Source organism: Mesocricetus auratus, unplaced genomic scaffold, assembly GCF_017639785.1.
Source record: "Mesocricetus auratus isolate SY011 unplaced genomic scaffold, BCM_Maur_2.0 Super-Scaffold_100006, whole genome shotgun sequence".
Taxonomy (NCBI): Eukaryota; Metazoa; Chordata; class Mammalia; order Rodentia; family Cricetidae; genus Mesocricetus; species Mesocricetus auratus.
Genome location: NW_024429190.1, coordinates 81,562,660 through 81,587,731, shown reverse-complemented (window position 1 = coordinate 81,587,731; position 25,072 = coordinate 81,562,660). Strand labels below are relative to the sequence as shown.

The 25,072-nt window shown below is 39.5% G+C and overlaps 1 protein-coding gene across 7 annotated transcripts in view; it reads left to right on the top strand.

The window, feature by feature from the left end:
* The window catches only part of Fhit (fragile histidine triad diadenosine triphosphatase), a 1,472,699-nt gene that overhangs the window by 75,533 nt on the left and 1,372,094 nt on the right, over positions 1-25,072 (top strand). For 3 of the 7 annotated variants that reach the window (XM_040747566.1, XM_040747565.1, XM_040747562.1), the window contains exons 3-4: positions 4,093-4,277; positions 7,291-7,569. The exons of the other annotated variants lie outside the window; for them this stretch is intronic. The gene's annotated coding sequence lies outside the window, so the exon portion shown is untranslated. The remainder of the gene's footprint in view (positions 1-4,092; positions 4,278-7,290; positions 7,570-25,072) is intronic. 7 annotated transcript variants of the gene reach the window in all.

Sequence of the window (25,072 nt, the reverse complement as noted above, 5' to 3'; positions counted from 1 at the left end):
CAAAAATCAAAACAAAAACAAATCAAAACAACGAAAAAATTCTCATGAGGGGCAGGTGAGATGGCTCAGTAGGGTCCTTTTCTGCCAAGCCTGATAACCTGAGTCATGGGTCTGAGACTTAAATGGTAGGACAGAACCCACTCTCTCAAGTTGTCCTCTGTTCTCTTCACACTCCCCACAAATAAGTAAATAAGTCTAATTTAAGAATTAAAAAAATAATCTGATAGGTGATACTGATATAATTAGAAAGCAGCAGGGACTTATTTATAAAAGTTTCCCTGTAAATGAAGATGTGTTTACGTGATTGTCCTTATGTTTCCCTGACCCTCAGTCTCATATTTATTTATACCTAAGGTTGCTGCTATGGGGAATTCATTCTAAATCCATTGATGTAAACATATTCTATAATTTTATATATTTTCATGTTTGAGTTTCTTTCCCTTTCTGTGTTGAGGCATAAACTGGGGCCTTGTGAATGCTAGGTCTTGGTAAATCTCCATTAGGTCCTTTCCGTTAGGGAAAATCCATGATGGTTTTAGTATTGGGAAACTGGGGTGGATTGTGCAGCATACAATTCATTATGCACTATTCTTAATGCATGTTAAAATTGGATCACAAGATCATTTTTGGAGGAACCTTGGCACTCTGACTCACCTTATATTGAGCCAACATGACAGAGAAATGTATCATTTTTTTTCATACAGTGAAATGAAACAGTCTTGAAAGTAATGGAAAAGAGAGTTAGTTTAAAACAAAGCAATATAATTTGCAGTATGAATTGTCAAATGTTTTATATAGTTATTATCTCACTTAAGCTCCCCAGGTACTATAATTGCCAATATTAAAAAATCTGTTTTGTTTTGTCACCTCAACAGAACATTTTGCCTTGAGACTTAATTAATTCATTTTTCTCTTAAGCATGTGTTTTAGACACAATGGGCATATCCTTAGATACCCTTCAGGAGTACCACACATTCCTGCAGTGTTTCAAGAGGCTGAAAACAACAAAGAGAACTTGGTTTCCCTGTGTTTTCCCTGTGAGTAGGAGAGGAGAGTTTTGTTGCAGCCATCTCTATTAGAAGCAGCTGTCAGTAAGGGATTTCCCCCTTGGATGAGAACAAAAGATACTATAGAGGTCTGCACATGAAGATAGCACCCACGAGGCATTAGGATAAATAAAAGTAGGTAATATTAATGATGCTCGTTAACAGATGTCACTGTTGGGGATGAAGTAAATTTCATGCCAAAGAGTTGCATATATTACACTTTTCAAAACTGTCAGCTTTTTGACTTTGATGTATGTCCACATGGATAGTTTTAATAAGCTCCTATATTCATCTCTTTGCATATACCCTAAGAATTCTGGGAATTGCTGGCAGCGATGTCACAACGACATTTTTTGCTCAACGATTGTTGCTTTACTTGGATGGATGAGGACTTAGATCATTACATTCCCACTTATTCATGGTGTAAACATTTGTCTTAAGAATTAGTTTAAAATATTGAATGACCAAGCATATTCTTGTAGTTTATTTGAAGGAGTCTTCCACAGACTCTTGCCTCTATAACTGGTAGAATTACATATGCATAAACTGCTTTTGTTGTAGAAGCTAAAATGCAGAATAATAGCTTGTCAAACTGTCATTTGTAAGTGAGATCATAGATTTTATAGTTCAAATTAGGTTGTGTTCTTTTTCTTTTTGTCAGGTCATATTCTAATAACCATATTGTGTGCTAAACCCTGTGATTATCCTAACACTTGACAGATGGTGGGCTGTTAATTTGTATGTAAGAGAGAGTGATTGCCAGTGCCCTAACAGCATTCAACACAACATGAAATGTCAGGATCCACTTTTGGTTACATTTTGTTTGACTTCATTTTAGCGAGGTAATTCTGGGCAGAGGAGTTTGAGTAGCATAGCATATGTTTCATTTTACTACACTGGGTGCTTTTACTCACCACTAGAAATAGAAAGGATTAAGGAAGGAGTAAATTTTCTTGTTTATGTCCTGGCTTTGCTTTCCTGAGGAGAGTTGTCTCAGCCTTCAGGGTTCTTTAGAAGGGCTGTGAGCAGACAAGATTTAGTTGCTCATTGTTGAGGGTAATTATGATACAGTAGTAGCACATACTGATGCTTAGGTAGGGAACAAAATAATTTAAAAGTTAAAGGCACATTGGCAAATTTGCTAAAATCTACTAGAACTAATAAAGAGAGTTGGCAGTATGGCAAGATACAAGATCAATATACAAAATCAATTTTATTTCTGTATACTAGCAATGAACAGTTTCAAAATGAAATTAAGAAAACAATCTCACTTATAATAGCAACAAATGAATAACATACTTAGCAATGAAGTTAGCAAAAGAAGTATAAAACTTATACACTCAAAATAATAAAACAAGAAAAGAAAGTAGAAAGAACAACAACAAAAAACAAATGGAAGAATGCTCATGGACTGAAAAGGTAATCTTGTTAATAGTGAGACCCTGACCAAAATGATTGACTTATTCATAAAATCTCCAACCCTAATTAATTCCTCTTAGAAATTGTAAAGCTGATCCTAAATTAATGCGAGCTATCAAGGATGCAGAATAACAATCACAAAAAGGAAAATCAGAATTAGAGGACCTATACTTTCTGGTTTTAAAGTTTACTCAAAAGCTATAGTATTGAGTTTGTGTGGTATTAACATTAGAATAGATGATCAGAGTTCAGAAATAGGTCCTGTGAAAAGGCTCTGTGACTTCTGGGACTCACGTGGAGGGGAGAAACAGCTGACTCCTGGGAATTTTCCTCTGACTTCTTCCTCCCACAAATCAATCAATGTAAACCAAACCAAACCAAACCAAACCAATCCAAACCAAACCAAACCAAACAATACCTTCCAATGGAAAGACACACATGACAGAGAGACAGACAGACTCCAAAAATAAACCCTCAATTTTGTGGTTATTTGGTTTCTAACAAAGAATGCCAAAATGACTCAATTGGGGAAACATTCTTTTCAATAAATTCTTCTCCTTCTCCTTCTCTCTCCCCTTCCTCTTCCTCTTCCTTCTCTTCCTGATAACTAAAACAACAATTGGAACTCTACTATCTGACAATTAGCTCAAAATAAAATCATAGATCTAAATGTAAAAGATAACACAAATAAGCACAAAGGGAAATTTGCAGAAATTGATTTTTATGGCACTGAGTTCAGACTTTTGGAATCATCAACAAAAACATAGGTGACAGTGTACTGATTTGTAAGTTAAAAGTTAAAAAAAGAAAGTGTTGATTTCACCATAAATATAAAACCCTTACATGTAAATTGATACCATTAAGAAAGTTGAAAAGATGACATGAAGATAGAAGAAAAGCCACCATCTGATTAGGGACTTGTATCCAGTGTGTGTGTGTGTGTGTGTGTGTGTGTGTGTGTGTGTGTGTGTGTGTGTGTGTCTTGAAACTCAATAATAACAAGAGATATAATTCAATTGAAAAAAATGAGCAAAGGATATGAGCAGGTGTTTTCTGAAGAAGAAACAGACTCTTAATGAGGACATAGAGAAAGATGCTTAGCATTACTCATTGGGTAAATCAAATAAAAACCACAACAAGATATTACTTTATATACAGTAGAATGGCTAAAATGAAAACAAAAAGAGTTGATGAGAACAGGAGGAATCAGAGATCTTACATATCTTGATGGGCATGAAAATGTTACAACCACTCTGATAAACAGTTTGACTGTACCCCAAAATGCCAGACATAGTTATCATGTGATCCAGCAATTCTTTTCTTTCCCAGAATCATTGCCAAGAAAGTTAAAAGCATGCTTACACACATAACGTACACATAAATATCTATAAAAGAATTATTCACAATATCCAAACAGTGGAAACAGCACAGATTTCTCCCTGAATGGATAAAGAAAACAGAACATCTACACAATGTGTAAGCATTGTAAATACAGAGAAATGCTAATCAACTAATGGTCTTCCATTGTGTAACCATTTATCCCTCAAGCCAAAAATGTGCATGGTACTTTCAAAATATGTATGTGATAAATGTATTCTATGCTGTGTGTATTTCTATGACATTCTAGGTCATTACCTTTCCATCTCTGTGACAAAATACCTGAGAAAATCAAGTTCTATGGAGGAAAGACTTGTTTTGGCACATGTCTTTGGAAACTAAAGTCCTGGATGCTTGCCTCCTTTATCTTAGAGCATGGTGTGATGGAATATCATGGCAGGGATCATTTAATGGAGCAGAGCTGCTCACTTCAAGGTAATCCATATACCTAAAGAGAGAGAAAGGGCTTAGGTAACAGTATAGGTCATGCTACCAATGCCTGATCTCCCTCTAATTTGGCCCAACCTCCTGTAGGGTCTACCAACTCTGAATAGTGATATCAGTGGGGAACCAAGCCTTAAATGGAGTAATTAGAGATATTTAAGATCTAAACTGTAACTTATCAATGCTTTCAATGTTTGCATATGCTATGAACGAGTTTTAGAAATTTGTAGCAATTTGGTCTCATGACTGCTCAATAATTCTTAAGGCTATCTTATTTTTCTCTATTTTCTTGTAGTAAGACATATTTGTTAAACACAATGAATTCACACACATGTGAACCCCATTTTGCCCCATAGAGAGGATAAAGAGAAAGAGAATAAAATATATCTTCAAAAAGAATTATCCACATATATTATAGTTTAAAAACAAGTTGGACTATTTCCCTGTATCTGGTAAAGATATTATTGACTTTATCATTTTGAGGGAAGTGAAGAGAAATACAAAGTACAGGAAAGAAACAAATATGAGATTTACTGAAATTCAACAAAGTTCTCTTTGAGTTCAATGAAATTTTAAAATACATTCTAAAGCATGTAATTCTTTGTGTGTGATAAAGTAGTGGAAACAGGGTTTATTTAACCCTACTGTTTAAAAATATCTTTAAGTGGATGAAAATTTTGTATTTTCTTAAAAGCATATTTTATATTCAATTCTACTCCCCCCAAATATGATCCTTAAAAGCTGATGGCCTAATTTTAAGTGTCAACAGAAATTGCCGGTATATTTAGATCATCTCTTTTGCTATGGCATGGTTTGAGACAGTCCTAAGGAAAAATATGAACTAGTTTTCATCTTAAGTATATTAAAGATATTATGCCATCATAACTGTTACTTTTATTTTTTCTATACATTTTGTGTTTGTGAGTATATGTGTATATGTATGCAAATGTGTTTGGGTGCCAAAGGACAGTCATGAGTGTGGTTCTGTAAGAGCTGTTCACCTTGGTTTTTGGAGATGGGGGTCTCTCATTTGTCTGGGCTTTGCTGATTAGGCTATGATGGCTGGCCACCTAATCCTAGGGATCTGCTTATTCTGCCTACCCACTGCTGTGGTTTCAGTTATACACCATTATGTGCCCAGCTGTTTTTATATGGATTGTGGGACTTGAACTCAGTCCTTGGGCTTGCACACTTTACTGACTGACTGAGACATATTCTCAGCCCTTTCTGTGCTTATCCTGCACCCCCTTCTTTTTTTTAAAAGACAGGGTTTCACTCTGTAGTGTTGGCTGGCCTGTCTGAAGCTCAATATGGAGACCAAGCTGGCTTTGAACTCATGGAGTTCAACCTGCCTCTAATTCCTGAGTCTTAGAATTAAAGGTGTGTGCCACTCTATCAGGCTCTACCTTGTTTGTAAAATGATCATTTTAATTTGCTACCAGATTTTTCGTCACCACAGAACTATTGAAGTGATATAGGAATATTAGAATATTTTTGAGAGTGGTGAGGCCTTTCATGGCTTTTGGATGCTAGGTCCTAGAAGCTTTATTCCCCCAAAGTTGTCAGTAAGGCTTCGGGTTGTTGATTTGAATTTGACCACAGAGAGTCCTAGAGTTTTAGAAAAAAAATATTATAGTACCTTAAGAGAAAGAAGAAGGCAGAAGTCCTGTAGAGCAAGAATTGGTCATTGAAATGGGTTTGGTTGAGGGTCACTGGGGTGGGTTTGGTTGGGAGTCCCTGGAGTAGGTTGGGTTGGAAGTTATTGTTTTGAAATCAATAAAGTTTCACTGGATGGAGGAAGGGAGAGAAGGTAAGCTGGTCTCTTTAGTTCTGGTTCTGGCATCTAGTCCAGCCCTCAGTTTAGTTTCCAGGAAGGGCACTCTTTAATGGAAGAGATAGCAAGAAAAAAACAAACCCCCCACACAAATAAAAACATGTCTTCTCCCATCCCCCTTTCACATCCTTGGCCTGGGGCCATAATGTAACCAGAGATATTTTGGCTTAAACACTTCTGGCATCTCTGACCTCTGAGCAAGGATGGGGCACTCATAGGCTGCGGACACTCCTGGCTTTTAGCTAAGAAAGAAATTGGTACTTGTCGAGATCTTTTCCCCTAAACCACCCCGCCAATTTCTCCTGGTTACTGTCAGAAGTGCAATAAAAGCATGTGAGACTGAGCTGAGCATCTCATGCCTACTCATTTCGGGAGACCCCAGCAGCTTAGGGTACTAAATGACGTCCAGCCCCCCCCCATTTCAGCAATCCCATTGGTATCTGGAGACACTGCTGGCTTGATTCATTTGCATACATTCTCAGGAGCACATGACACTACAAAATGTTTCAAAATAACATAGGACTTGATAATGGGGAGAAAAAGATGAAAGGTGGAAATTTAATACTACAGCTTACTTTTGACTCAGCTGACTAAACCTTTAGTATCTGGGAAAAGAGGGAGTTGGAGGCACAACCTGGTATTTTCTGTACTTAAGAGTAAAACCAAAATGGGAAAAAGATATAATCAGAACCCACCGCCATCCTATTTCAGCACAGCATGTAATTCTCAGCTAAAAAAAGTTATTTTAGGAGAAAGCATTTTAAGATAATATGTCCACAGGCCACTACTGTGAAAAGCATGGAAGCTTAGCCTCTTACTGAGACATTGCTTTGCAATTGTGAAGGTGCAGGCAGACACAGCTCCAGGAGGGAGACTGATCACGTGGGGTGTGGATGAGCTGTTCTGCATGAAACCTGCATAGTAATAAGAACACCATGGGCTACTGCTGTGGTCATCATGACCATACCAAGTCATCATTGCCCCAGAATAAAGCTCTAGTTGCTGGAAGGGAGATAAAAATTTGGTTACTGCTTTTGGGAAGCGTCATTGTCCTGACAATTGGGGGAAAGCTGTAGTACCTTTGCATAAGTCAACTGATGGAGCTGAAAGTGACCTCTATTTCTGACTGAATCAATGAAACACATGATTTTCCTCTTTCTCCCTCTGCAGGAACTGTAAAAAGACCATGAAGTCACATGCCATATGACAGCTTCTGTCTTCTGTTTGAAACCAATTCTCCCTGCTTCAGTGGAGTGGCTGGGAGAGGGTGCTTGGCATTGACATTCAAATGAATGTATCAAATATCTCTCAGGGCTACAGAATTTCTTTATCTGATGTTGCCACAACAAACTGCTCAGAGGTGTTTGTCCGAATCACTCTTGGCTTTTTATATTCTGACTGTGGAATGAAAGGAAAGAAGTCTATTGTCAGTGTCTTTCAAGCTCCGAAGTAAGTACTTTCTAGTTGGATAAAGCAGCGCCACAATAGGTAGAAGGAAGCAAAGACAGCCTTATAAATTTCCTTGTGAGCAAGATGGCCTATTGTTATCTTTATTAAAATTATGCCTCCAAGTAGGTGGTCCTATTCTGAGTGATGCCTCCAGTCAATTTGAAAGAAATCTCCAGAAACTTCAGATGTCTTCCTTAAAACAGCATAGGTTGCCCTGTGACATTTGAAAGGGGATGGCTTTATGATGCTGAATAGGCAGGTGTATTGAGCAAATTAATTCACTGTCAAGTCTTGTATTATATTAGTGAGTGGTAAGCACACGTGAACATGTGCATTCTGTTGTTGTTTGTATAATACATCTGTGTACCTCCCACAGAAGCCTTTACCCAGATCCCATATGCATCAAGACTCTCATTTGGTGAGAATGGTATACACTTATCATTAGAACATACCAATTAAAGCCAAAAGTGACATTTCAAAGTAATGATGCTCCCTACATTGATGTCTCAATGTAAAATGCTCCATAGTCACTTTCCAAAGAACTTGTGTTGTATGTATGTTTGAAATATTACTTTGTTTTCAACTTGTATTTTCATTGTTTTCCATAATGTGGATGGCCACTCAGGCAGAGCATTCCTTTAGATAAATAAGGAGAACATGTGAGACCTGCCAATACACTGTCTGTAGGTTGTAGTCTCATGTAGGGTGTGTCCATGTCTTCTTGCTTTCATTCAGCACTTGACAGCATTCTTGATGTTTCCCATTTTTCCATTAGGTGTGGTAGTTACTAGGACACAGGTGGTTCCTACCCTCTAGGACCTTATTACTTTCTTTCATTATGATCAAAGCTGTTTTGCTGTTTCTTCTTTTGAACTGTGGGAGAGTAAAATATCCCACCCTAAGTATATTTCTTTGTCATATTTTGAGTTGGTTATCCAGAGAAATATGCTGACCTCTTTAGACACAGGAGTAGCATAAAAAGCTATTCTTTTGCACAAAGAAATCCCTACCTGCCCTTGTCAGTAAACAGTAGATACAGGCACAGCCTTTTCTATCTGACATCCTCTGTCTTGCCTAGGAACTTCGTTCCTTCTTTCTTTCCTTCCACCCTCCCTCCGTCCCTCCCTCCCTCCCTTCCTTCCTTTTTTCCTTCCTTCCTCCCTCCATTCCTTCTTTCTTCCCTCCCTCCTTCCTTCCTTTCTGTCTTTCTTGTGTGTATTCTTTGTATGTGTGGTGTTTATACATATATATGTATATGAGTGCAAGTGTGCATGTATCATAGTGCACACCTAGAAGTTAGAGGACAACCTCATGTCAGTCTCCATGCTCTATTTTGAGAAAAAGGTCTCTGTTATTTTTATTGCTGTTGTTAGTCACTGTGCATGCTAGGCCCGCTGGCCTGTGAGCTTCTGGGTATTCTCATGTCTCTGTCTCCCATCCTGGTAGACTACAGAAGCCTGCATCTAAGTTTGGCTTTTTAAAGATTTTGTGGATTCATATTCACATCCTTGAGCTTGCAAGGTATGCACTTCACTCTCTGAGCTGTCTCCCCGGACCTTAGGAAATATCTTTCTACAGGAAGAAGAGGAAGAGAGCCTAACACCTGTCCCAGACATGACCACAGTGACATCAGCTGGGAGAATTTGGCCTCTATACTTATGTGCCACCTGTCTTCATCCCAGAAGTGCAAGCCCGTGTTCTCTTGCAGTTCTTTATATAAAGGTTAAACCATCTTACTCCTTTTCAGTCCCTGGCCCTGTACCTCTTGTATTGGTAGATAGGTCTTTTATGTTCTCATCTCACTATCTTTAGTTAATTTTATAAGCTAAGGTCACTGAAGCTTCAAAAGGAATAGACTGAATTTAAACTTCCTTACATCATCTTCAGTAATAGCCAAGAGAATGGTGTAATGATATATTCACTGTTGGAGACTATCTGTCTGTCTGTCTCTCTGTGTGTCTATATGTCTGTCTGTCTGTCTATCTATCTATCTATTGTTATTGCAATTTTTAGATATTCTTTTTTATAAGGGATCTCTTTTTCTAGTTCTATATTTTCTTACATTTTCATCTTTGTCAGCTGAATTTGGATTGTGAGTTTATGACCTGGAGTTGTTTTCCATGCCCCAGTTCTCTGCCAGGTATACTGTTGTCACTTCCTGAGTGTTTTCTCCCTTCTTCCCGTGCACTTAATTCTTCTTTTTATCTAATGGCAGCATCAAACTCTAAAATGTATATTATGAATCGGTGCTACTCTCTCAACTGCTACTGGACCCAGCTGTGAAAATGTATCATTCAAGCCCACTGCATTGGCTATTGTGATGCATAGGAAATAGTATCCTTCCCTAAAGATGATCATTTCATATTGACATTTAGCCTGAGAAGTAGCCAGGACACCTATCACTTCCTTAGATTTCATATTGGGTGGGTGGGTGCCTTACAAGGGGAGATCAAGGTTTCAACATAGACAAACTGCACTGAATTTTCAAGAGAAAGATTTCTGTTACAACAGAAGTAGGGAATAGGTTATGTCTTTATGTGACCTATGTTCTATCTACACATTACTTTGGTAGTATGAGCAGAGAGGTCATTGTCGTAATTGTCATCATTATAATGACCACCACCACTACTACCATAGCTGTTTTTCATTAAGTACAGAAATCCCTTGAGATAGGTTCGATTGTCATTTAACTTGTATAAATGACCAAGTAAGTTCAGAGTGTTTAAACACTTTACCCTAATCCACAGAGGTGGTAAGTGCCAGTTAAGACTTGCCCCTTGCATCCTACCGCCAGTTCTGGCTGTACTGGAAGTGGTGTCACCGAGTTATACTACCACTGCTCATTGTCTTTCTTGTTTGGTGTCCTTACTTACACAAACAGCTGCTGAAAAGTCTTTCCTTCTAAGTGGTTATGAGTTAAGTATTCAGGTTATCCTTCGTCTGTGAGTGAACACTGCCATTTTCTAAGTCTTTTTTCAGGTACATTTTCTAAAAGCAAATTTCAGGTTTTCAAATGACTTCGTCCAAGGATGATGACTGATGTTAGATAGTGCTTGCTATTCAAATCCGCTTAAAGTACCAGCATTTCTTAAAGTGATGTGTAGCATAAACCCTACTTAGAAGATTATACTACCATATATATATGAACAGGGACTCAACATTTGAAAATGAGCTCATTCTTCATGTTACAGCAAAATTTATTGAAGTGTCTATTATATGTATATCCTGCTATTCAAATTCCTAAAAGAAATTCTATGTATTTATTTACTTTCTGACTGCTTATTCAAAGGATTTGAGATAGTAATAACTACTTTTATTTACCACTGAGAGCTAAAAATGCAAAGGCAAAATATTTATATGAAAGACTGTGATGTGAGACCTTGATTCAGGTTTTGAACTGCTATCTTCAAAAACTAACAATATTGATTTAAAGTCTATAATCAGATAGTTTTAGCTTTGAATCTCTATATGACTACAGTTATACTTTAGACCAGGCTACTGTCTTTAGGATTTAACTACTTGATTTTTAAACTAGAGATAATAAAAACATGTTACCACCATGAGGCTTACCTGAGCTAAATCTTATATGGCTCTTAATATGTTGTCTGGTACCAAAGACATATTCAATACATGTGGTGGTGATGATGATGACTATTATGATAATGATGATTATGATGGAGTTTCTTGTCGTGGTGAAAGAAGTAAGGTACCATTCTGCCTTATTTCCTAAACTGAAACCTTACATGGAAGCTAAATATATAATTTGATTAACTGGATATGGGCAAGGCTCTTGCCACATTTGACATTGCCATGAACGTGAGAATTCAAATGTGTCTACCCAAATATTTCAGAGGTGATAATTCTTAGTTTGAAATTAGGGAGAGTGACAGCAGAGAGCTGCAGAGTTGAACAACCATCAGGGCAAGATATTAGCAACTTTGGTTTTGAACCCAAGACTCTGCTACTTTAAGCTCACGTTATCTTAAATAGTGGCCTTAACCTTTCTGAGACCCAGATTTCTCTGTCTGAAATGATGATAGCAATGCCCACTTAACAGGGCATTTTAATGGAGTTTAAAGGTTAACTTATTTCGGCTGTTTTAACAGTCTAGATTGGCAGGTCAAGCAATGCACACTCATTTCTCAGTCCTGAAGACTGGTATCCAAGACTGAGGTGTTGGGAGGTCTGGTCTTTGGTGAGGATGGCTATTTAATTCCTTGTGTCTTGTAAGGGCAGTGAGCTGAAAAAAAAGCCATCTGGGGTCTTTATAAGACATGAAATCTACCCTCCTTACCTAATATGTCCCAAAGGCCATGCCTCCAAATGCTGTCATATTAGGGGTAGGAGTTCTACTTATAAATTGAGGGAAGGGGCACAAACATTCAGTTCATAAAAACAAAATTCTTATCTATAAATCTTGTTTTTTTAAAGTAATGACACTACAACAAAAATGTTGATATGAAGCTGCAATTGACACTTTATATAGGAGGTAGTAGAAGCTTACAGATGTGGCTCACACATTTAAAAAATTAATTATTACATGCCACAGTGGATAGGTACATAATAATAGGACAACTTTGTGGAGTGGGTTCTGAGCATTAAACTCAAATCACTAGGCTTTTGTGGCAAGTGCTCTTACTCACTGAGCCATGTTGCCAGCCCTCCTTTTGTACTTTTAAAGCTACAGCCCCCTCATTTGATCTCAAATGCTTGGAGACTCTAAAGCAGTTACATGCCACCTTGATACCAAGAGGTTAACTTTCTTTGGGGCCTCTTCTCCTTGGTTCTTGGATGTTATGACTTGGATGCTGTTCCTGATGCCATGGCAGGAAGAGAAAGCCCTTATGTGGCAATATGCTTAGTGTGGCATAGATCTGCCCAACCAGCAGCTGGATGGAGACTAGGAGACTTACCCCAGAGCCAAACTGTGAAAACCAAGTAAGAAGGATGGCCTGACTTTCACATCAAGCCCAGGGCCCAACTGTGAACAGCTGGAAAACAACTGTGGCCCATGGTGTGGCCTATTGTGCCAGCTATCCTTCTTGTCAGTGTCACCATCATCGTCATTAAGCCTTTATTAAGTGCTGGTGTGTGGAGTTCCCTTAGGTGTCATTGCCGGCTGACAGGCAGCTTTGAGTTTTTAAATAAGAGCCTTGTGCAGGTGTAAAGGTCCAGCTGTGACCCATGGTGGGCCCACTGTGTGACTGCATGTGTTCCTGAGAGGACACCAACTGGCTGTAGTAGGTTTTTGTGTGTGAGATTTCAACTCAGTCCATAACTACTTTCTCTAGAAACTGCCACTTGTTCTGATCATCAAGGGACAGCATGGCGATCACAGTTTCTACTTGTTTTCTATTGACATAGATGAGTAGATATGTGTGGAATAGGGGGTAGAGGGGCAGAGGTGATTCATTTGGGCTACATATTGGTTGGATGGGTAAACTTGTGACCAAGAGTAGCCATGTGTAGCCTTCCTTTAGTCATCCCACAAACAGCCTTGTAAACTAAGTTCTCATGTTATTCCCATTTTACATAATAACTCAGAGAGGTTAAGTGATGTACTTGAAGTCTGAGACTGGGAACACAAAAAAGCAAGGCACAAAACCAGGCAGTTTGAGCTTATATGGGGGCAGAGAAGAGGGAAGAGAGAAAGAATAGATTGAACAGAGATGTGCATTGAAAGACTGTGTGAGTACTAGGAGGGGAGAGAGAGCAGATCGGTTTTACTGAGGAACATTTTGATTGTTGAGGCGTCCAAGCTCACTGGCCACACATATTCTTGGGCTCTGGGAAATATCTCTGCATTCTTATAAATATTACTCCTCCTCTGCTCAATATAGGTCCAGTGTGAGGATCTTGAAAGGTGTCCAGCTCCATTGCAGTTTGGTATAAAAAGCATAGTGGGTCATTCACAGGCTTTTGTAGCCTTAGTTAGGTATGATAGTGGAGGAGAAAAGTTGTTGGAACATAGAGTAGTAAGGACTCTTAAAGTGGTAAGCATTAGTTGCCATAGAAACTCAGGGGTGCAACCCACATGACCCAGTAAAAACAAAAGCTAACAAACAAGCGAAGGAAACTGACCAAGGGTGTGGGGAATGGGGATGGGGCAACAAGGGAGAATATTTGTTCAGTCTTGAAAGACAACTAGCTTTGACTGTAAGAAGGGTAGGTAAGAGAAAAGGCTGTTCAGGTCATGAGAAGACTGTGAAGAAAGGTGAGAACTATAGTTTAGAAAAGACAGGCAATACAGTGTGCTATGGGAAGAGAAAGATGGCAGGAGAGGATGCTTAACTGAAGCTCTTGGCTGGTCCATTTCAGAAAGGGTCTCCAGTGAAAGGGAGGCAAAAGAAACCTTCTGTAAACTAGCACTTTATTCACTGCCCTGTCTGTGCCCTCCAGTAGGAAAGAAATTATAGATTTTGAAGCTGAAAAGATGACATTCTGACTACATTAATGACAGTTTTAGAACAAACCCAAACAAACGCATACAGTGTCCCAACATAGGACCACTGTTTTCATTTTTGTACATTATTTTCTATTGGCTTCAAACATGCCTGTGTTTGTCTGTGCTCACAGCCCATCTACATATCATTTTCACTTTCAAATGGACCCGCAAGGCTTTCTGTGTTTCTATGATGTCCTCTTATTATGATAGCAGCAGGATAGTCTTACATTTCACGGAATCTTTTCTGAGACCCCACACAGCTCCCGCAATGCATTTGGCTCTGATGAAACAAAAATATGCATCTGGAGAGTCTTGCCTTTGAGCAACTTGGGATCAGATGCCATGGTTGCTGTTGAGGTATTTAGTAACACGTATTTTAAAGTATGATAGTTAAAAATATATATTCAGGACTTTTGCTTTGTTTGGACAGGGTATCCTGCAGCCCAGGCTAACTTGGCACTCACTATACAGTCATGAATGACCTTTAACTCCACCTCTTTCTCTCTCTACCACGCAAGTGTGGACTCAGGTTTTTGAGGCTCCATCTTTGAATTTTTCTCCTCTGTATTCATTGTCCTCCTTCCTGCAGCGCTCAGAAATGTTACTTTGCCGGCATCACTTTCAGTTCACATATAGCTCAGGTACATACTGGATAGCTTGTCATATCATATACTATGTAAACAGAAACAGCTTTGTGGATGTCCACAGGCTCCAAACCAAGCCTTTGAGCTGACTTAATTTGGTTAAGAAACATCCTGATTGTAGCCAGTGGCCACTAGTTATTATTTTAATAATACTGGCTTCTTCAACCTAAACTAATAATGAATCAGCTCCATTTTGGGGTGTTGTCATGGTACCAGCAGGCTGACCTGTGTGTCTGTGGGCTTGAGGTATGATCATGTCTGCATCATTCTTTGTTCTCCCTGTTTCTGCATTAAAGAAAATAGGATGATAGGCCAAAATTGCTGCTTAAATTAAATTTTGCTTCCTATCTCTAGTATGATTATGAGCCTCAAAATTAAAGATGCAGATAATTTTGCAATTGGATTTACATTTTGGTCTGTAATGAATTTAAGGTCCTTAAATTCTTTAGTTTTTCCCTTTATGATGCTTTTTGTCAACTTAATTTAATTCTCAAATATTGACATTTTTGTTTTTATTTTAGCCTCTGTTTAAAAGCTTTTATTCTTTCTATATCTCATTATTGCATATTTTTCAGAAAAGACATTAATTGATATAAATAAATTAACGAATTTGAGTCTTTAAAAATAAAATATATAGAAGTACTTTATTATTCATGGAATTAGCACAGGGAAACTAAATACAGCAACATCCCTTGGAAATCATTATATCTGGCTTTACTCTGTGTGTGTGTGTGTGTGTGTGTGTGTGTTCAGAGGCAAACGTGTAAGTATGAGTTATTGACTCACTTCAAACTGGTGTTTTAGCATCTCCTGAGTCCTCAGTGTCTTTCTTTATGGAACAGGAACACTAATACTTCTGAAGAGGCTGCTTGCAGGGGTATTGCATTTGGTGGCATCTGCCAAATACTTAGTATACACAGCTCTGCAAGGGAAGAGGATCAAAGATGGAGCCATAGAGAAATCCCCTTCTTGAGGATATGCACATAACTAACTTGCTGGGGGTAGGAGACTTTTTTTGGTAGAGGTGGGGTAGCTGCTTGTAAGTTGTCCATGTTCCAGTAGGTGACCAACACCTCCAGGTATCCACAATTCATCTGATTTGTGCATCAACCTTTGGTCAGCTATTGGGATGCTATTGGAGGGTGAGTAATCATTTATTTTATTATAGGAGCATTAGGTCATCACACACTATGTTGACGTCATCCCTTCCTTTTCTGATACTGTCTTTCCTCATTCCTGTAGCCAACCAAGGGTTTGTCGTAGCTATGTTTGCCCAGGAACCCAAACCATAGTACCTCTGAAATCTTTTGTCATGATGATATTTGTAGGAAATGTCGGATCATTTCTCCTGTGGCTGAGGGAAGAGTCCAGGCTCTTTTTTGATTTTGACCTATCCCCTCTTCTGCCCTTTGAGCCCAGACCATCATATCCTGTCACTGGCTACACTATGTCTCCAGTGTGGACTGCTTGGCTTGTAGTAGAACCTGAACAAACACTTGAAGATTGAGTAAAGGAGTGAGTTATTTCTCTTCTGTGTGCCTCCTGTGTACAGTGGCTGTCAGATAGGCTGTCATTTTGGCTGAGGTCTTTCCCTTTGGAACCAGGTATCAGTTCCTTAGTCTGTGATCCCACCTCTTGCTCTTTTGAACTCTCCTTCCTTGACCTCTTAAAAGCCACCCCCCCCTCCTCATCGATTTTTCCTTGACTCTGAGACTTACTTTCCTAGTGTTCTTGTGCTTCTCCAGCTGGGTTGGATTCTACATTTGGATTTCTCTATGGCTCCATCTTTGATCCACTTCTCTTGCAGAGCTGTGTACTAATCCTGTGTAAAACAGTGGCTCTCGTCTCTTTAGTTTCGTGGATGCCTCCCAAATTTGTAATTCCCTGTTTGGCTGTCTTGAGTTTCAAGCTCTTGGAAATCCCTGTCTGGAAAGTTTACAGACATTTCTTTTTTTTTATTAATATTTTTTTATTTTCCATTTTAAATTTAGATAAGAAACAAGGTTGCTTCACAAGTCAGTACGAGGTCCCTCTCCCTTTCCCTCCCCTCCTCCCGTGCCCTCCCCCCATCCCCCCCCGTTATCCCCTCATTCCCCCAGGGAGGGTGAGGCCCTCCATGGGGGTGTCCATAGTCTGTCATTTCATATAGGGCAGGGCCTAGACCCTTCCCCAAGAGTTCAGGGTGAGAGTGCACCTCACATTGTTCTATGGGAGTCCAGAGACCGTGTGTATACTTGGGATGGGTACTGATCTGCTGTCCAAGGCTCAATAGATTACCTAGGCCTCCTCACTGACACCCAGATTCAGGGGGTCTTGATCAGTCCCATGCTGGATTCCCAGGCTGATGCCTGGGATTCAAGAGTTAACCTTTGTCTGGTCAGCTGTTTCTGGGGGTTCAACCAGCCCAGTCTTAATCCCTTTGATCATCAGTCCTCCCTCTCTGATACTGGCTTTCTTGAGTTCAGCTCAGTACTTAACCAGCCAGTAAATGAAGTTTCTGTTTCCCAGACTCTCTGGCAATAGGATTGTAGGCTGGCACTCCCCAGATCTATGTCTAAAATCCATATATGAGAGAGTACATGCCATGTTTCTCTTTTTGTGACTGGGTTACCTCACTCAGGATGGTTTCTTCTAGTGTCATCCATTTGCCTGCGAATCTCATGATTCCATTATTTTTTTCTGCTGAATAGTACTCCATTGTGTAGATGTACCACATTTTCTCTATCCATTCTTCGGGTGAGGGACATCTAGGTTGCTTCCAAGTTCTGGCTATTACAAATAAAGCTGCTATGAACATAGTGGAACAGACATCTTTGTTATATGAATGGGCATCTTTTGGATATATGCCTAAGAGTGCAGTTGCTGGGTCTTGTGGTAGGTTTATTCCCATTTTTCTGAGGAATCTCCATACTGCTTTCCAAAGTGGCTGAACCAGTTGGCACTCCCACCAGCAATGGAGGAGTGTCCCCCTTTCACCACATCCTCTCCAGCATAAATTGTCATTGGTGTTTTTTATTTTAGCCATTCTGACAGGAGTGAGATGGTATCTCAGAGTTGCTTTGATTTGCATTTCTCGGATGGCTAAGGATGTTGAGCACTTTCTCAAGTGCCTCTCAGCCATTTTAGACTCCTCTATTGAAAACTCTCTATTTAGTTCTGCAGCCCACTTCTTAATTGGGTCCTTTGCTGTTTTGGAGACTTGCTTCTTGAGTTCTTTGTAAATTTTGGAGATCAACCCTCTGTCAGATGTGGGATTAGTGAATATTTTTTCCCATTCTGTGGGCTGCCTTTTTGTCTTGCTGACTGTGTCCTTTGCCTTACAGAAGCTTCTCAGTTTCAGTAGGTCCCATTTATTAATTGTTGATCTCACTGTCTGTGCTACTGGTGTTATGTTCAGGAAGCTGTCTCCTGTACCAATTCTTTCAAGGGTACCACCCACTTTCTCTTCTAAGAGGTTCAGTGTGGCTGGATTTATGTTGAGGTCTTTGATCCATTTGGACTTAAGTTTTGTGCATGGCGATAAACATGGATCGATCCGCATTTTTCTACATGCCAGTCTCCAATTATGCCAGCACCATTTGTTGAAGATGCTTTCTTTATTCCATTGTATATTTTTAGCTTCTTTGTCAAAGATCAGATGTTCGTACGTGTGTGGGTTAATACCCGGATTTTCAATTCGATTCCATTGGTCTGCCTGTCTATTTTTGTGCCAATACCAAGCTGTTTTCAGGACTATAGCTCTATAATAGAGCTTGAGGTCAGGGATAGTGATGCCTCCGGACGTTGCCTTGTTGACCAGGGTTGTTTTGGCTATCCTGGGTCTTTTGTTTTTCCATACAAAGTTGATTATTGTTCTTTCAAGGTCTGTGAAGAATTGTGCTGGGATTTTAATGGGGATAGCATTGAATCTGTAGATTGCTTTTGGCAGGATTGCCATTTTTACTACATTGATCCTACCTATCCAAGAGCGTGGGAGATCTTTCCATTTTCTGAGGGCTTCTTTAATTTCTTTCTTTAAAGATTCAAAGTTCTTACGATACAGGTCTTTCACTTGTTTGGTTAGCGTTACCCCAAGGTATTTTATGTTGTTTGTGGCAATTGTAAAGGGTGATGTTTCTCTGATTTCTCTTTCAGCCCTTTTATCATCTGTATATAGTAGGGCTACTGACTTTCTTGAGTTGATCTTGTAACCTGCCACTTTGCTGAAGGTGTTAATCAGCTGTAAGAGTTCCCTGGTAGAGTTCTTTGGGTCATTGATGTAAACTATCATATCGTCTGCAAACAGTGAAAGTTTGACTTCTTCCTTCCCAATTTGTATCCCCTTGATCCCCCTTTGTTGTCGTATGGCTATAGCTAGAACTTCAAGTACCATGTTGAAAAGGTATGGAGAGAGTGGACAGCCTTGTTTTGTTCCTGATTTTAGAGGAATTGCGTTGAGTTTCTGTCCATTTAGTTTGATGTTGGCTGTTGGTTTACTGTATATAGCTTTTATTATGTTTAAGTATGTCCCTGTTATCCCAGATCTCTCCAAGACCTTTATCATGAAGGGGTGTTGGATTTTGTCAAAGGCTTTTTCAGCATCTAGTGAGATGATCATGTGATTTTTGTTTTTCAGCTTGTTTATATGGTGGATTACGTTGATGGATTTTCGTATGTTGAACCATCCCTGCATCCCTGGGATGAAACCTACTTGATCGTGGTGAATGATTGTTTTGATGTGTTCTTGGATCCGATTTGCCAGTATTTTATTGAGTATTTTTGCATCAATGTTCATGAGGGATATTGGTCTGAAGTTCTCTTTCTTGGTTGTATCTTTGTGTGGCTTGGGGATCAAGGTTATTGAAGCCTCATAGAAAGAGTTTGGCAAAGACCCTTCTGCTTCTATTGTGTGGAACACTTTGAGAAGAATTGGTATAAGCTGTTCTTTGAATTTGTGGTAGAATTCTGCACTGAGGCCATCTGGACCTGGACTTTTTTTGGTTGGGAGACTTTTGATGACAGCTTCTATTTCCATAGGGGTTATAGGTCTATTTAAATTGCTTATCTGTTCTTGATTTAGTTTTGGCAAATGATAGCTGTCCAGGAAGTCATCCATTTCCTTTAAATTTTCGAATTTTGTGGAGTACAGGTTTTCAAAGTATGACCTAATGATTCTCTGGATTTCCTCAGAGTCTGTTGTTATGTCCCCCTTTTCATTTCTGATTTTGTTAATTTGCGTGTTCACTCTCTGCTGTTTGGTAAGTTTGGACAAAGGTTTGTCTATCTTGTTGATTTTCTCAAAGAACCAACTCTTCGTTGCATTGATTCTTTGTATTGTTTTCCTGGTTTCTACTTTGTTGATTTCAGCCCTCAATTTGATTATTTCCTGGCGTCTACTCCTCCTGGGGGAGTTTGCTTCTTTGTGTTCTAGAGCTTTTAGCTGTGATGTTAATTCTCTGGTATAACTGTTTTCCTGTTTCTTCATGTGAGCACTTAGTGCTATGAACTTCCCCGTAGCACTGCTTTCAAAGTGTCCCATAGGTTTGGGTATGTTGTGTCTTCATTCTCATTGAATTCGAGGAAGTCTTTAATTTCTTTTTTTATTTCCTCTTTGACCCAGGGATGGTGCAGTTGAGCATTATTCAATTTCCATGAGTTTGTAGGTTTTCTGCAATTTGTGTTGTTGTTGAATTCTAATTTTAAGGCATGGTGGTCTGATAAGATGCATGGAGTTATTCCAAATTTTTTGTAGCTGCTGAGGTTTGATATGTTGCCAAGTATGTGGTCGATTTTTGAGAAGGTTCCATGTGGTGGTGAGAAGAAGGTATATTCTTTTTTATGTGGATGAAATGTTCTATAGATATCTGTTAATCCCAGTTGGGTCATTACTTCTATTAGACCCTTTGCTTCTTTGTTGAGTTCCTGTCTGGTATTCTTGTCTAGTGGTGAGAGTGGTGTGTTGAAATCTCCCACTATAACTGTGTGGGGCTTTAGATGAGATTTAAGTTCTAATAATGTTTCTTTAATGAATGTGGATGCCTTTGTATTAGGGGCATAGATGTTCAGGATAGACACTTCGTCTTGGTGGGTTTCACCTGTGATGAGTATGCAATGACCTCCTTCATCTCTTTTGATTGATTTTATTTTAAAGTCTAGTTTGTTAGATATTAGGATTGCTACCCCTGCTTGTTTCTTGGGTCCATTTGATTGAAAAATTTTTTCCCAACCTTTAACTCTCAAGTAATGTCTGTCTTTGAGGGTGAGGTGTGTTTCTTGTATGCAGCAGAAGGAAGGGTTCTGTCTTCGAATCCATTCTGCTAGTCTGTGTCTTTTTATGGGTGAGTTAAGGCCGTTAATATTGAGGGATATTAATGACCATTGATTGCTCATCCTTCTTCGATTTGCGATGGTTGTTGTTGGTGGAATTATAGGTGGAATTTCGCCCCTTTGTTCTTTTGGCTGTTGGTAGAGAGGGATTCTCTAATGCTTATGTTTTTCTGGTTGTAGTTAGCTTCCTTGGGTTGGAGTTTTCCTTCCAAAATTTTCTGTAGGGCTGGGTTAGTGGACACATATTGGTTGAATCTAGTTTTGTCATGGAATATCTTGTTTTCTCCGTCTATAGTGATTGAGAGCTTTGCCGGGTATAGTAGTCTGGGCTGGCATCCATGGTCTCTTAGTGTAGGTAGAATATCTATCCAGGACCTTCTGGCTTTCAGAGTTTCCATGGAGAAATCAGGTGTAATTCTGATAGGTCTGCCTTTATATGTTACTTGACCTTTTTCCTTAGCTGCTCTTAATATTCTTTCTTTATTCTGTATGTTTGGGGTCTTGATTATTATGTGGCGAGGGGATTTTTTTGTGGTCCACTCTATTTGGTGTTCTGTAGGCTTCTTGTACCTTCATTGGCATGTCTTTCTTAAGGTTGGGAAAGTTTTCTTCTATGATTTTGTTGAATATGCCTTCTGCCCCTTTGAGTTGGATTTCTTCTCCTTCTTCTATACCTATTATTCTTAGGTTTGGTCTTTTCATGGTGTCCCATAATTCCTGGATGTTTTGTGTTAAGGATTTGTTGGATTTAAGGTTTTCTTTGGTTGATAAATCCATTTCTCCTAATGTATCTTCAACACTTGAGATTCTCTCTTCCATCTCTTCTATTCTGTTGGTAATGCTTGTATTGGTAGTGCCTGACTGTTTGTCCAGCTTTTCTATTTTCTGCCTTTCTTCAGATTGTGTTTTTTTTAGTGTCTCTATTTCAGTTTTCAACCCTTGCAGCGTTTGCATTGCTTCTTGCAATTTTCTGTTTATCTGTTCGTCCGTTTGTTGCCTTTTATGAATTTTTTGGTTTGTTCTTTCTTCCATTTCTTGCATTTTTTTGGTTTGCTTTTTGTTCCATTTCTTGGATTTTGTGCTTTGTTTCTTCTTCCATTTCCTGCCTTTTTTGGTTTGTTTCTTCCTCCATTTTTTTCATTTTTTGCTTTGTTTTTTCTACCATTTCTTGCATTTTTTGCTTTGTTTCTTCTTCCATTTCCTGCCTTATTTGGTATGTTTCTTCTTCTAATTCTTGCATTTTTTGCTTTGCTTTTTCTTCCATTTCTTGCATTTTTTGCTTCATTTCTTCTTCCATTTCGTGCCTTTTTTGGTTTGTTTTTTCTTCCAATTCTTGCATTTTTTGGTTTGTTTTTTCTTCCATTTCTTGCATTTTTTGGTTTGTTTTTTCTTCCATTTCTTTGAGGGATTTTCCAATATCCTCTTTTAGGGCCTCTATCATTTTCATGAAAGTGCTTTTAAGGTCGTTCTCTTCTGCTTCCTTCGCGTTGGAATATTGGGGTCTTGCTGGTGTAGAGTCTCTAGAATCTGGCGGTGTCATATTTGTTTTTCTGTTGCTGACTGTGTTTTTGTATTGTCTCTTTCCCATCTCTTCTTTTAGTGGGTGCAGAAAGAGCCCCTTCCTTGTCTGGGGACCAGAGTTCCCTTTTGGTGGGTGCTAGTAAGTCCAGTAATCTGGTGGTTCTTCTATGCCTTGTCCAAATGCTGGTCCGTGGGTAGAGAAGAAGAACAGGAATCTGGAGCCCTTAGCCTCCTACCTGGTCCCCTGGACCCTATGCTGGGTCCTGTTGTACCTGATCTGGAACAGCTACTCCCCTGGTCTCCCTGGCTCCTGTAGTTTCCTGGTCTCTTTGGTGGGAGAGAAGATCTGGAGTCTGGGGTGCTTGGCTCCCACCGGGATTGGGAGCTCTGTGCAGTTCCCAGGCGATCTGCAGGCTCTGGAACACAGGCCGGGAAGCTGGCCTGTTTACCTGATGCTCCCGCCGGGATTGGGAGCTCTGTGCAGTTCCCAGGCAATCTGCAGGCTCTGGAACACAGGCCGGGAAGCTGGCCTGTTTACCTGATGATGCCAGAGGGACCTACAGACATTTCTAATACACTGTGTTCAAGCTGGGATCAATCTCCATTTCCCATTTGAGCCCCTTCCTACTTTTCCACACCCTGTTTTACTCAGTGACATTTCTATCTACCTCATATTCAAGTGCATGAGTTTTTGTCTTTCACTGTTTTCAAGAAATAATTGTTGAGTTCCTATTATGAACAGAACACACGAACAGTAAAACAGGCATTGCTGTACTTTCAAAGTGACCCATAATCTGTAGCAGATGTTGATACTAATTTGATTTATCACAAAAACCTTAGAAGCAGGACAAATGTTGTTGAGAAAAGTCCAGGATGCCCTGTGATCAGTCACTGAAGGAACTGGTCTATTCTGAAGATTTACGCAGCTTCCATTATAAAGTGGCATTTGATATGATATGGAAAGGATGAGTACTGAAGAGTAGGAGAAGGACTGGATTCTTCTTTATCACTGTGCACTCTAATCACCAATTCCCACTGAACCCACCTATTTTTCTGTTGTCTGCTCTTACTGAGGACAATTAAAATTTCTACTTCACCCTAAAATCCTATTCTCATCTGCTGACTTTCAGTCAATGCTACAGTTCTTCAACAGAACACAGACACATGACATACTTTCTCCCACCAATAACTCAAACCTATCAGCAACTCCCCAGTGTTTCCAGAGTCCAATCCCAACCCTTTGTCATGGTGCCAAAGACTTTCAAATTCTGGCTTTCATCTCCTGTCACTCCACATCATGCTGCTTGTTCTCTGGTCACAGTGGCCTCTTCATACTTGGCTGAAGACACTGTGCCCTTGAAAGCTTTTATGCTTTGTCTGCATTCATTTATCAGCTTTGAATTCCTCTATCCTTCTTTTGTATCCTATTAGACCCTGTATGATGGACATATCCCACACATGACTTTCATTGACCCATTACCTGTTTCCCCTTATATATTTCCCCATATAAGGTAGCATTACCTGAATGGCACCTTCATCAAGCTCACATCTATTTGCCTTATATTAAGTTAGTTCTTTGTCTAGAAAATGTGGGGCCAAGATTGTCTTGGTACCACCTCACCCTTCCCAGGGCTTTAAAAATGACAGTATTAATAGTATATATTGTATTATATATGTTAGTAATATAGAAAATCAACTGTCATGTACCAATAGGATAAGAGAGGTTAAGTCGTGAGTGCAAAGGTACTGAGAGAAAAAGTCCAGCCTTTTTCTAGTGGTGAGAATTGTTGAACCTAGACAGAGCTTGATCGGGTAAAGGGGAGACACAGGTGTCTCTTCAGTTGTCAAGTGAAACAACATATTGGACAGTTGCTGCTTGTAGAGAGGTGGGATGAAAGGTGGTACTTTTCTACCCTCCATGCTGAACCCAGCAAAAGGGAAGCTTTCTGGTTGCTAGCACTGTCCTACATGAAAGAATTATATTGACTCCATTTTGTTTTCAAGAAAGTGTCACCACTACCTCATCCAAGTATTTTTTTTTGGTTTTACGAGACAGAGTTTCTCTGTATTGTTTTGGAGGCTGGCGGTCCAGCCCAGCCTCAAACTCACAGAGATCCACCTGCCTCTGTCTCCCGAGTGCTGGGATTAAAGGCGTGCGCCACCACCGCCCGGCTCCAAGTATTTCTTAACAATAAAACACAATACCTTTCTTGAAGACAGTCTGACAAATGCTGATAATTGTCCAGGGTCACATTGGTACCTCTCCTAGACAGTGCAGCTTGTGGGCAGTCCTCTTGTTAATTCTGATCTGACACTTAGGAAGGGAGACTGTTTAAGCTCTTAAACACTATTGCATCGTGTCTCTATAAATCTTTTCCCTCTGTGCCTGACTTGTACACATTTAACAAAGAAAGCCATGTTCTATTTCACTATTTTTGGAACATGTCTGAGAACTGCATGTCAGTTGAGGATGTGCAGAGATGTCTGATCTCTTCCATATGACAGGTAAACAGCAGTGCCTAAAACTGCTTGGTGCCTGGGCTGCTTTGTGGGTCCAGCACTGACTGATACCATTGTCTCCTGAATG